The 12,948-nt window shown below is 41.4% G+C and overlaps 1 protein-coding gene across 3 annotated transcripts in view; it reads left to right on the forward strand.

The window, feature by feature from the left end:
• Nucleotides 1-12,948, forward strand: part of hdac5 (histone deacetylase 5) — a 384,161-nt gene that overhangs the window by 16,183 nt on the left and 355,030 nt on the right. Inside the window, exon 2 of one of the 3 annotated variants that reach the window (XM_068013317.1) lies at nucleotides 9,878-9,985. The exons of the other annotated variants lie outside the window; for them this stretch is intronic. The gene's annotated coding sequence lies outside the window, so the exon portion shown is untranslated. The remainder of the gene's footprint in view (nucleotides 1-9,877; nucleotides 9,986-12,948) is intronic. 3 annotated transcript variants of the gene reach the window in all.

The raw sequence follows: 12,948 nt of genomic DNA on the forward strand, positions 1-12,948 counted from the left end.
TTTAAAATGTAGATTTTTTTTTTATCATAATGGAGAAATTTGACATTCCACAAAATTAAAATTAGATTTTCAGGGCATGCGGTTTATCAGTCGTAATTATGAACTTAGTACTCCTTTAAAGCCTAGTCAACAAGGTGTAACTTTTTCAATGGTTAATAGCATAAAAGGCCAAATTCTCACCAGTTCAGTTCTAACTGATTGTAGTCTGTACCCTAAGAAGAAAAGTTGAATCACAGACAGCAACCGCTGGATTTCCGAATTTAACTGTGCTTGTGCCGACTCCAGAAGTTGCTGTCAGTTTCAGAGGAGTGATGACGGCAATGCTGACAGTTTTGCCATCATTGTTAGTGCAAAATCTGAGCCTGTACATTCAAGTGTTTGTAGCTGTTAGGTATACAAATAACTTCTTCTAGAATGTACCAAATATACATAGCTTGTACCTAGTGCTTGTCCAGCACCCTCCAGATGTTGCATTTTGTTCTTAATGCAAAACAAGCTAATTACTGACCTGCAGCCTGAAATTTGCAGTCAAATTACTGACCTCTAATTGTCCTGAGCAATTTACAAGCAGGTACAATTATCTGGATTCCCGTAGGAGTATTTGAACAGTGGTCTGAAAGGTGCAGGCCGGGTTAGCAGTTAAATATTACAGCCATGGTCCAGATTCTAGACTGCCTGTGAGCAATACCACAGGGGATCTACTAATATCTATAAAAGGATAATGGGAGTGGGGGCAGGGGTGGAAATGAAGGAGTGCATTGGAAGATTGAAACAGGCTGTACTATCAGTATTAGCCCACACTACTTTCTATAAAAGTATACTAGAAGAATTAAAAGCGAGAGTATACTAGAATTAAAAGAGTAAGAAATGTCTTTTCAGACCATTTAATTTGCTGTTTTGCCATTTCATATATCTGTATTAGTATTACTCTTTTGTATATTTATCTGGTAAAAGTCTTTATTTCGCCAAATATCATAATTTAACAAGTTTATTTAAAAAATGAAAACAATGCAGTGTTTACGTTTCTATCTGCTATAGAATGTACAAGTGCCCAATATAAGAGTGATTATAGGAGTTAAAGTATATGGTTTCTAAAATGGAAAGCTTTAGAAGAGGCATGAATCGGAGATTAGGCTGTTGAGAGAAAATTGCCCATGGATTACTCTTGAACTAGCTATTAATTGTCGCTCTCAAAGATTCCCCATCACTGACATTAGGCTGACTGCCCTGCGGTTACCGGGTTTATCCCTTTTCCCTTTTTTAAAACAGGGGTGTAATATTTGCAACCTTCCAGTCATCTGCCACTGCTCCCATATCCAAGGAGAATTGAAAGATTGTGGCTGCAGTCTCCACTATTACCACCTTTAACTTCCCTTAGAACATCTGATGTATCCCATCTGGACCAAGGTGACTTTTCTATATTGAGTGCTGCCAACCTTTTAAGTATCCCCTCTTTTAACTCTTTTTATCCTATCCAATTTTTTTCTATCCCTTCCTCTATTATGGTGATATGGACAGAATAGTGTTTTGTGAAGACAGTTGCAAAGTACTCATTTAGTACCTCAGCCATACCCTCTGTCACTACAAGAAGATTCCCTTTTTGGTGCCTAATTGGTCCCACCCTTTTGAATATTCTTCTATTCTTTGTATGTTTGTAAAAGATCCTTTTATCTTACCTGCTAACCTTTTCTCATATGCTCTCTTTTGGCCCTTTGAGAACTCTGCATTCCTCCAAATCTGGTCTCTTGTGTATCCCCAACTTCCTTTGTCCCACCAATAGCTGCTGTGCTTTCAGCCATCTACCGATGAACTCTGGAATTCCCTCTCTAAACCTCTCCACTTGACTGTCTTTCTCCTTTAAGACGCTGCTTGAAATCTACCTCTTTAAGGATTTTGATCACTTGTCCTAATGTCTTCTTTGACTCTGTGCCAATTTGTGTCTGTTACGCTGCTTTGAAGTGTCTTGGGATGTTTCACTTTGTTAAAAACATTTATATGAATGCAAATTGTTTTATTTCTGTACTGACAGCACAAAAAATCTCTTTGAGAAGGTCAAAGCTTCATTTCTTGTTAAATTGTATTCAAGTTTCCAGTGTAAGGTAAATTGCCTAAGGCCAAGCTGATTGCCCTCTTAAAGTGGCGGTGGTTTGGACTAAAGAAGGGATTACTGCAAGTTACTGATACTGTGGTTTCATGTTCATCAGTGCCTCCTGAATCAAAAATTTGGGGAAAGCATTTGTTTGGAGAATAGAGCTAAAACAATATAGCAAATATTACTACATGTAAAAAGTGACTATGCTTTTCAAGATGAGACTTGAAATCATCTGTAATATTGCATAATGATTCCTGGGCTGCCTCTTGGAAGTTTTAGTATCAGAAAAATTCACAATTGTAATCTATCTTAACGCTGGTACATCAAATAATTTCTTTTCACATGAGAGAGGTCTCTTGATTTTTTTTTAGCATTCTGGTAGTTTCAGCTTAATAGGTTTGCATACTGGGTTTTCAGGCAGTATGATATAACGCATTATGCTTGTTGAGAAGATTTGCTTTGATGGCATTCCCGTGCGTGTTGAGGCAAGGGTTGTGCATTTTGCATTTCACTTTCATCATTGGCGTTGAGCACTCCGTTCAGGTATAGCATCGGTGTGACACAGCAAAGCTGAAGAATTCTGTTGAAGTGATATGTCTTAACCTCATCGTAACTCCATTAAGCACCAGTGTAATCTATCAATTTCCCATATCAAACATCCTTTATTGACTTTACCAATATGGTCTCAATTCTTTTAATAATATAGACCATTTTTTATGGTGGACTTATACCATGAAGTACTGGGTTTTCTTTGGGTGCCATTCTCTTTCCTCGCTTCTAAAAAGGTGTTATATTGGTCTTCAACCACTATAGCTGGGTGAAGTTTGTTCAATTGCTGTTATGTTGTTTTAGTGGTGTTTGATTAGACCATTGCATATATGGAACACACCCATAAAACTTGGATAAATGATAAGTTTGGGATCCCAGTGAAATATCTGTCGTCACATTTCAGAAAATTGTTGGCACGTTGCCCATGTGGAGACCAAATCCTGACTTCACACAGGACACTGTCCATCGTGTTGTGTGGCACTACCACGTGGTGCTAAATGGGATAGACGCAGAACAGATTTAGCAGCTTAAAACTGGGCATGCATGAGACACTGTGGGCGATTGGCAGCAGCAGAATTGTTTTCAACCACAGTCTGCAACCTCATGGCCTGACATATCCCTCATTCTATCATTACCATCAAGCCAGGGAAGCAAACCTGGTCCAATGAGGAGTGTAGGTGAACATGCCAGCAGCAGCACCAAACATACCTAAAAATGAGGTGCCAACCTCATGAAGCTATAACACAGGACTGTGTGCATGCTAAATAGCAGAAGCAGCATGATATGGACAGAGCTGTGATCTTATGACCGAAGAATCCGATCAAAGCTCTGCAATCCTGCGACATCTAGTTGTGAATGCTAATGGGAGGAGGAAGTTCCAAAAACATCCCCATCCTCAATGATGGGCGAGCCCAGCACATCAGTGCAAATGACAGGCTGTAGCATCTGCAACTATCATCAGCTAGAAGTGGCGAGTGGATGATCCTGAGCGTCACAGCTTCACAGCTGCCAGTGTTCAGACAATTCGATTCACGCCACATGATATCAAGAAATGGCCGAAGGCACTGTATACAGCAAAGGCTATGAGCCCTGACAAGATCCCACCTGTAGTATTGAAGCCTTGAGCTCCAGACCTAGTTGCACCCTTAGCAAAGCTACAAAACTGGCATCTACCTGACAATATGGAACATTGCCCAGGTATGTCATGTCCACAAAAAGTAGGGCAAGGTGAGGTGAGAGTGACTGGCCTTGACATCAAGGCAGCATTTGACCGAGTGTGGCATCAAGGAGCCCTAGCAAAACTGGAGTCAATGGGAATCAGGGGGAAAACACTCCGCTGGTTGGCGTCATACATAGCACAAAGGAAGATGGTTGTGGTTGTTGGAGGTCAATCATCTCCACTACAGGATATCACTGCAGGAGTTCCTCAGGGTAGTGTCCTAGGCCCAACCATCTTCAGCTGCTTCATCAATGATCTTCCTTCAATCATAAGGTCAGAAGTGGGGATGTTCGCTGATGATTGCACAATGTTTAACACCATTCGTGACTCCTCAGATACTGAAGCAGTCATGTAGAAATGCAGCAAGACCTGGACAATATCCAGGCTTGGGCTAATAAGTGGCAAGTAACATTCGTGCCAGGCAATGACCATCTCCAACGAGAGAGAATCTAACCATCTCCCCTTGACAGTCAATGGCATTACGATCGCTGAATCCCCCACTGTCAACATCCTGGGGGCTACCATTGACCAGAAACAAGACTGGAGTAGCCATATAAATACCGTGGCTACAAGAGCAGGTCAGAGGCTAGGAATTCTGCGGCGAGTAACTCGTCTCCTGACTCCACAAAGCCTGTCCACCATCTACAAAGGCACAAGTCAGGAGTGTGATGGAATACTGTCCAATTGCCTGGATGGGTACAGTTCCAACAACACTCAAGGAGCTCGACACCAACCAGGATTGGTACCCTATCCACAAGCATTCACTCCCTCCACCACTGACGCGCAGTGACAGTAGTGTGTACCGTCTACAAGATGCACTGCAGCAACGCACCAAGGCTCCTTAGACAGCACCTTCCAAACCAGCGACTTCTACCAACTAGAAGGACAAGGGCAACAATTGCATGGAAACACCACCACCCGCAAGTTCCCCTCCAAGCCACGCACCATCCTGACTTGGAACTATATCGCTGTTCCTTCACTGTCGCTGGGTCAAAATCCTGAAACTCACTTCCTAACAGCACTGTGGGTGTACCTACCTCACATGGACTGCAGCGGTTCAAGAAGGCAGCTCACCACCACCTTCGCAAGGGCAATTAGGGATGGGCAATAAATGCTGGCCTGGCCAGCGACGCCCACATTCCATGAATGAATAAAAAAATATACCATCTGCAACAAAAGGGAATCTAACCATCTACCCATGGCATTCAGTAGCATCACCAATGATGGCAGATTCAGCATCAACATCTTGGGGGTTACCATTGAACAGAAACTTAACTGGACCAGCCATATAAATAATGTGGCTACAAGTGCAGGACAAAGGTTGGGAATTCGCAGCAAGTAACTCAGCTTTTAACTCTCCAAAGTCTGACCATCATCTATAAAGCTCAGCTCAGTTTCACCAACACCACTGCAGAAGATCAACGCCATCCAAGACAAAGCAGCCCGCTTGATTGGCACTCCATTCATCGCCTTAAACATTCATTCCCTCCACTACTGGCACACAATGGCAGCAGTGTGTACCATCTACAAGATGCGCTACAGCAATTTTCCGAGGCTCCTTTGACAGCAGCTTCCAAACCCGCCACCACTACCACCTAGCAGAATGAGGGCCGCAGACACATGGCAACACCACCTCCTGTAAGTTCCCCTCCAAGCCACACACCATCCTGACTTAGAGTTATATTGTTCTTCCTTCACTGTTGCTGGGCCAGAATCCTGGAACTCAATCCCTAACAGCACTGTGAGTGCACATGGACTGCAGCAGTTCAAGAAGGTGCCTCACTATCACCACTGCAAGAACAATTGGGGATGGGCAATAAATGCTGACTTTGCCAGTGATGCTCATATCCCAAGTATTAATATCAAAAAATTCTCCAGTACAGCTGGTAACAAGAAAGAATTCTCACCAGCAGCCTCGACTTGAGATATTTATGCTAATTTTTTGTCTTTAGGATGATATCACTCTTTTTAGTGCATTTGAAGGGATGAGGCAATTTCAATTACATGATAGATTGATTTTATTTGCTATTTTATATATTCACCAAAGAGCAGATTTATTATGGAGTCTTTTGCACTTTACTAGGACTACCTTACTGATCTGATTGTCATAGTATATCTAGCTTAGTGGGCTTTTCACTTGTAGAATTCAACCCAAATTACAAATTATACAGCACTATATACATGCCAGATATTTTCTAAAATATTATCCTGAGGCGTTTTCTTTGACCTGTATAACTTGGATTCAATCTGTAAAAAGGTTAAGCTGAAACAGCATGTGGCTTATTTTCTGATCGTCTTGAAAGGTTATACTAGGATTTGTATCTTGTATTAATGCCTGAAGATCATTCCTTTTAAGGCACTATTTTAATTACTGTAATATATGTACAGTAGGTAATCAAGTTATTTTTATTTTATAATCTAGGCGTGTAAAGTGGAATGACTGTCCTCTAGCGTGCGGTACCATTTCATGATTATGGAGTAAACCAACTTTTGTTTTTGCTGTTGACACTTTCCTTGGTGTACTTATTAACCTGTGACCTTGTATTGCAAACTAATGTAATTTATTTACATGTTTTAATTGCCAGATTAAGGAATTCAACATCCAAACAATACAGTATTATTTTTCAGCAATATTGTTTGTGCTACGTTCGGCTTTTTTGTTGCATTTGGATAAAAGTGCTGCAGCACATTTTTCATTTTAACATTGCTTTGTTGTTGTTCAAGACCATTGTTGCATTAAGTTAAAACAGTTTTTTTTTCAAACCTGTTTGTATCTGAATTTACTGTTTTAAAAAAAAATGGAGATACAGAGCCAGTTTCAAAGATGGCACATGCGCAAATGCAGCCTGTGTCACTAAAACGTCACAGTCTGCGATGTCAGGCAGCTGCCAGGATTAAAGATGGCGCTGCTCAAATAATCACACGATGGCAACCTAAACACATGGCAGCACACAATGGCCGGAGGGGAGGGAGTGAGCGGGCCGGGAAGGGGAGGGAGCAAATGGGCGGGCGGGCGAGCCAGCGTTCCGGGAGTGGTGGGTTGTGGAGGTGTGCGGTGAGCAAGCGGGCCGGGGGCTGTGAGCGAGCAGGTGGGTGGCGGGGTTCAGGAACGGGCGGTGGGGGGGGAGAGAGCGCACCTGCCACCAGCAAGGTCTTCGGCCGCGCTCTCCCCGCCACCCGCTCTCTACCCTCTCCCCACACCCCTCTCCCCACGCCCCTCTCCCCACACCCCTCCTCTCTCCGGCCCAGATCCCCCCGCCATCTGCCCGCGTTACGCGATGACGTCATCTGAGCATGCGCCAGCCAGTCCTGGCACTGCGGAACGCAGCGCATGCGCAGAGGGTAGGGGCCAATCTGCGCATGTGTGCAGATTGGCGCAGTCGGATGACGTAAGCTGCCGGCTGCGTTGTCAGTAATCACTGAATTGCGAATGCTCACGAGACTAGAATTGGCAGAGCGCAGAGATCTTGGTTGGCGGGGGGTGGGTGCGGGAAAGAGGCTGTAAGAATGGGGGAGATCACGGCTTGGGAGGGTTGAGGCCATGTAAGGATTTGAAAGCAAAGTTGAGAATTTTTAAATCAAGGCATTGCTTAATTAGGAGCCACTGTAGCTCAGTGAGCACAGGAGAGATGGGTGAGCTGACTTGCTATGAGTTAGGACATGGGCAGCAGAGTTTTGAATGATGAAGTTTGCAGAGAGTACACTTTTATGGAGTATCTCAAAATTACAGAAATATAAGAGATTAACTTTGCTGTATCCCTTGGTTTTTAAAATTCTTTTTTTAATAAGCAGTGTTCCATGCTGTTCTTGAGGAAATTTTTTGGATCCATGTGCAGTTGTACGAATGAATAATGAAATGCAAGAAATCAAAACTTTTGGGGGGATTCTTCTGGCTGCTTTGCCAGAAGTGAATTGAGTTTTGCTGCTGATCTCTCTTGTCCCAATTGGGTGCAACGCATTAACATTAGGCAACAAACGGGCTATCCTCACTGTGTAAATGTGTTGGCATCATATTAAACTGAACCTTTATTAGTGTCAGACAGCATTCCTTTGTCCTCCTGTATACCGATATTTCTAATCCCTATAATGTTACATTTATTCCCAGAGTGAAACCACAGTCAACTCTGGATTCTGAGATAAGAAATTCATGCTGTACACTTCACACTGATAACATCTGCATGTGCCAAGGCTTAGCACTGATGGATAGATGTTAGCAGGTTACTATCAGGAACAGCTGATGTTCCCCTGCTTAAGTACCTTTCTTGCAAGCCAATTTGTTTGCCTGCCAGGATTGAAATTCTGGCTTGAAACCAGGACAGTGTTTACACTATGGTACCTCAGGAATTACACCACTCCAAAATGTTGCTCTATGGACATTGTACTAGCATGTTTCTGGAGTGTGTCATTTACTATAATTCATGCTACCAAGATTATCTTTCAGTTGATTCCTCGCTGGATTTATTCCGCCATCAAAGTACCTCAAGTTTGGAATTCTACTATCTGATTTTTAAAGGGCAATCCAAAAATGTTGAAACTCCAAAACTACTAAACCAGTTCATGAGCTTTCAGACGATCTCTTATGAGATTAGATCCTGTTAGGATCAGTTTTATAGATGGAAGGTTTATCCCTAAAATAAGGTCTATTGTTGTCACCTCTGAAATACTATATTCTAATAGTCTTTTGAAGTTTTTTTGGTACTTAGGAAAGGAGAACTCAGAAGGTTGTCTTTCTACCCTATTATACAAACTATGCATGCACTGTCTGCAACAATTTAGATAACGCTGTCTCATATAATTTTGAGTCACACTTCTAAAAAGTAGCATTGACAGACAAGGCAGTTATTTGCAATTTATAGAAAAGCTTTCCAGTAACAGAAATACCTGAGATACTTTGGCCCGGATTTTGCATTGAGAATAATGGTGAAGCTAACACCTCCCTGTTACTATGGAGTAAATTGGACAGCAACTTTCAGTGTCTCTTTGCCGGCCAGGAATGAGATTCTGGCTTGAAACCAGGAAAGTGTGCTGTTAAATGCAGAGTTACTCTGTTTCTTCAAATGCTGTGCAATGGCAGGACCTCTCTGAAAGACATGGCATTGAAATCTAGGTAAGGGCATGGAGTTGCAGTACTTGCCCACTAAACATGCCAGGAAAAGTTAGGACTGGTGCATTCCGATGTAAGTGAATTTTTAATGGCATGATCAGTCATAATCACTATCAAACAACCTCTCTGATCCTGACAATTTAATGTTACATGTGGAGTGCCATTCCTTCAAAATTTAAATAGTTTTGGATATTTTATTTTATTTTCTATGTCTCTTTTATCTCTCTCTCTCTTAATATCATCTTTCTTTCTCAATCTTTATTTTGCTTTCTGTACATGATTTAAATCTAATTTATGATTCCTAGTTTAGACAGTGTGCTTGAGCAGGGATTCTTCAAGCTGTTTGGCTCTTGCACAACTCACACACGCCGCAGATGCTTAATAGAGGGTACTGTGCTGCATCCGATGCCTAATTAGAACAATTTTCTGCCTAAAAGGCCAGCAAAAACTCTGGACAGTGTCAGCATAGTGAATGGAAAGCATCATTCCTTCACTGCTGACTGGAAAATCTCGGCCTTTTTGTGCTGTTAATAATTTTCAAACAATTATCAGTGTTCCCATTTCCAGCCTGAATAACAATTAACCATTGAATGAACTCAGCCAATATTTACTTAATATCAGTTGGATTTTGTGGCCTTAAAGTAATATATACCTGTACTTTTTAAGCAGAAGAATAATAACAACATAAGAAATAGAAACAGGAGTAGACCATATGGCCCCTCGAGCCTGCTCCACCATTCAGTACGATCATGGCTGATCATCTGCCTCAACTCCATTTTCCGGCCCGCACTCCATATCCTTTGATTCCGAGTGACCAAAAATCTGTCTCAGCCTTAAATATATTCGGTGATGGTTGTGTTTTACTTGGTATGATGTTGCTATTGTATATAAATGCCTTTTTTTTTCTCCTTAGAATGGAACTACCAAACAATTCAATCAGGCAGGAGTACCTTTAAGCTTGGTGCATTTGCTTTGCATGGGTACACATTGGCTCGTTGCGTTCAGAATCAGCCACTTAAAGGTATTCCATAGTTCCTCCTCTTAATATTCAAAGCTGCCAGACCTGCTTGGATGAAACTAGTGCTTAATGTTGATCCTCCAAATTTGGCAACTTTGTTTGGGTTTATATAACTTCTCCAATCCTTGTAATTTCAAATGTGATCTCGTTATGGTACTTAGAACCTCTCCCAGCTTTGAAAATTTGATCGTCCTTTTTACTTATCAAATATAAGATCTTTTCTCTTCTTGATGACTGCTTTTACAAACTGAGTCATAAAACATTCATTAACTCTGAAATTGCTTCACTGTCTTAAAGTTGACACAGTGGCCCAGAATTTCCTGGAGATTTGAGTTGTTGTAAGGGTGCATCAATGTTGCATGTATGCTGCCAAAACCACAGGCAGTTGTGGCGTCAGTAACTTTAGCCATTGCTTACTCCACTCCCTAATTTCCTGAGACTTTTGTGCCACTTCATAATTTGCTTTGCCACAACAGTTGCACAGCTAATTATCATAGTTTCATCCAACATTAAAATCAGTGCCGAGGTTGAGTTTGCTGAATTGAAGCAACTGAGATTGCTGCTGCCACTTAAGTTGTTGCAGAATGATGCTGGTGGACTCAGTGTACAGGAATCGTAACGGTACGCATTTAATACAGTCAATGTCATTTCTTGGTATTATACTACAGCTGCTATGCAGATTCTAAATTTTCTTTATCAGCTTGATTAAAGCAGAGCCCACATTTTTGAAGGTTTATTGTAATGCAAGTGAAAATTTTATTTACACATATGTTTCCCACTGGATTCTGTAATCAAAGTAACAAGGATAGCAGAAACAACCTGCATATATATAGCACCTTTGACATAGTAAAAACATCCCAAGACACTTCACAGGATTGGTATGCAAAGATTTTGTCACTGAACTGCATAAAGAACCAATAGGACAGGTAACTAAAAGCTTGGCTAAAGAGGCCAAAGTGTTCGTCACGTGTTCATCTGCCTAATTACTGTCTCTCTTTACTAGCACATGGCACAAGTAGTATTCCAGAAAGTGCACTTGAGCTCCTTCCCTTAATCTTCCATTCTAATGCCCTAAATTTAATATGAAGGACATCTGGACTGCTTCTGCTTACGTTATTTGTTTTTACATGGGCAGCAACAATTGGTTCCTCACCTGCTTCCTCTAGTATTCTGTCAACCTCGAATATTGGATCCATAATCCATGCACCCAGGAGGCAACATGGGTCCGATTGGCACAGAATTCGATCTGTGAACCTAGTGCCACAACTTTTCTGCTAAATGTTCTCTCTTTTTTTTCCTCCTTCCCTGACAGGCTGTTGGATTGCCTTTGTGCATGACCCGTTCTTGCCTGTTGCAGCCAACTGTTCAGCCTCCACGTCATCTCTTTCCAGAGGAGATTGTTGGACAGCACCAGGAACGATTGCTCCTACCTTTTGACCACGACTTCTGACTGTCTTTGTAACAGATGTGCCCTCCTTTGTTAAACACCAAGTCTCGTCTCATACTCTGACCCCAGCATGGTCTTCTACAGTAACTATTTTAAAAAAAATCCTTCTTCCTGATCCTTTGATGTGTGGCCCATTGTTCACTATGGTGACCACCTCAACCTGCGGTGGATTGACCAATTTGCAGTTGTTGCAGATAGCAACCTCCAGAATCTGGGCCAAGAAGGCAAACATTACACAACTTCTCCTGTGAAGCACTGTGGTACCTTTTAATGTATGAAAGGCGCTATATAAATACAAGTTGTTATTGCTAGTGGCAAACTTGAGATTCAAAAGTTCGGAGATCTTTGAGGCTCAATTAGTTTTGAAACCTGAACAGTTTTTTTTCTCAGATTGCAAATGAGGTTTTGAAAACTGACAGTTTGCTCGCTGAATGTTTGAATTACTTTCCTCAACTAAATGTGTGCTTCCAAAACCTGATTTATTTTACTCCTACATGTGTGCATAAAGTGGTTTGTGTCAATGTTATCGCATCGCAACATGATAACATGGAGGCCTTCCGGTGACTGCTATACTTCATCAGTTATGTTCCTTCATGCTACTTCATCACCATTAAGTACTTTTTGCCCTTCTTGGATGTGACATTAAACCACAATACATTTACTGGAGTTGCTGTGTTACTTCAAAGTTTGTTGTTGGAGAATGCTTCTGCTTTGAATACTCTTTATCACTATCTCAGAGCAATGCGCTAATTAACGCTTGTGCTGCCACCAGCTGACAGCTAAATTTAAACTTCTTCATGCAGGCAGCTGTTGCTATATTAATCACACTAATGCTTTCTCCTCACGGTCCACTAAAAATGAAACATTGGCAGTGACATAATGTGTTTTAAAACACCATAGACTGTAACTGTCTTGATAACTCAGCTAGTGAAGGCAGTGATTCGCTTAACTATACATACAGACTGGGAAGGTTCCATGTTTGATTTCCACTCTTTGCTGAACTGGGTGATTTTACCTGGGGGTTTTAATTAGGGTGCTACAATTGGCATCTGTGTTTATGGATTAGATAAGGAAAATATGGTTTGTCACCCAGCGCTCACTGTCTTTGTTCACAATGCAGAATGAATGAGGTCCTGGAGGTTGATCTACACATGTGGAACTGTACTTCAGTAATTAATCAATGTCTTTAGGGGAAGAGAACAGGTTGGTGGGAACCCCTCCATGAAATAATATTATGGAACAATCTAAATTGACAACTAAAATTGGTAAATTTTCTGCTAAAAAATTATGTCTTTAAGATGAAAAATGGTAGTTATTTACAAAACTCAGTGAATCACAGATATTTTTGTATTCTGGGCGTAAGGGATGAGTTGACAAAAAGTATGACATCTCTATCCCTTTGTCGATACAAGTTTGAAATGTAATTAATGAAGCAAGTGCTGCTTGGGTAAGTTCTGCAGCAGAATTAAATTTGTTGGGCAGATTTATTGCTGTGAAAAAACAAAATGAGGCTGACTAT

The sequence above is a fragment of the Heterodontus francisci genome, chromosome 33, assembly GCF_036365525.1.
Source record: "Heterodontus francisci isolate sHetFra1 chromosome 33, sHetFra1.hap1, whole genome shotgun sequence".
In the NCBI taxonomy this organism is placed as follows: domain Eukaryota; kingdom Metazoa; phylum Chordata; class Chondrichthyes; order Heterodontiformes; family Heterodontidae; genus Heterodontus; species Heterodontus francisci.